The 1,054-nt window shown below is 36.2% G+C and overlaps 1 protein-coding gene across 3 annotated transcripts in view; it reads right to left on the bottom strand.

Moving 5' to 3' along the window:
* Window positions 1–1,054, bottom strand: part of LOC122577433 — a gene marked incomplete at its 5' end in the record, with an annotated part of 702,209 nt that overhangs the window by 291,485 nt on the left and 409,670 nt on the right. For 2 of the 3 annotated variants that reach the window (XR_006320282.1, XR_006320280.1), the window contains 1 exon segment: window positions 16–87. 3 annotated transcript variants of the gene reach the window in all.

Raw genomic sequence — 1,054 nt, 5'->3', positions numbered from 1 at the left:
GATATATTTGTCGCCTAAGGATTGGAAGTACTCTTCCCATTTTTTAAGCGTCATTTTGTGTCTCGGTGGTGCATATACTGCTGATATCTGAAAGTAATTGTCATTGGTTTGTATTGTGACAGTGGTTGCTTGTAGGTGTTCTTGATTTGTTTGACTATGTAGGTGATGCTTGATGTCATTTTTTATTATTACTGCAGTTTCTCCATGTGCTTTACCTGAGGGGTGTTTGGTGTCGTAGATAATGTAATACGGTATTTTCATGTAGCTTTTTAAAGTGAAATGTGTTTCTGAGACAAGTAGTATATCAATATTATTTTTGTACAAGAATGTTTTAGTTTCGTGGGCTCGCTGTTGCAAGCCATTGGAGTTCCAGGCTGCTATTTTCAGCATGTTCCACTCTATCTTTTACTTAGCAAGTTTGTGAGTAATTGTAGCATGATTGTTGTTTGTTGTACTTGTTGCCTTAGTGTTGTGTTTAATTCACTTACCATTTTTCCTAGCATCTCTGTACTTTTGATGGATTGTTTTAGCATTTCTTTGATTTCTGTGGCGTCTTCGATATTTTTGCTTTGATTCTGATTAAGCGTTGCTTGGCTAATGTTTTGGGTTACTTGCGCATAGCTTCGGTAATCTTGGGGATTAATGTTTTCGCTTATAATGTTTGGTTCGTTATGTGCTATCAATGCTGTATCATTCTCCGTTGTACCTTGTTGTGGTTTGTAGTTATTGGTTGATCTATTGCGAAGTGGTGGAAACAATTTGCGTTGTAATTGTTTCCTAATTATACATCCTTTGTAGCTGGCTGGGTGGTTTCCGTTACAGTTATAGCACCTAACTTCTTCTATTTTTCCTGTATTTGGGCAGTGTATTGTTAAGTGATTTTTTGCACATTTAACACATGCCGGGCTTCTGTTACAATAATTTTTTGTATGACCGTATTGTTGACACCGCATGCATTGCGGTATATCTTTTTTATAGCGTGGTGGTTCTACAGTTACTATTGTGTTTAGGATTTTTTTGATATCATAGATTTCTTTGTTGTTGATTCTTGGTT

Source organism: Bombus pyrosoma, unplaced genomic scaffold, assembly GCF_014825855.1.
Source record: "Bombus pyrosoma isolate SC7728 unplaced genomic scaffold, ASM1482585v1 HiC_scaffold_4710, whole genome shotgun sequence".
NCBI lineage: Eukaryota > Metazoa > Arthropoda > Insecta > Hymenoptera > Apidae > Bombus > Bombus pyrosoma.
This window is presented reverse-complemented; position numbering and strand designations above follow the sequence as displayed.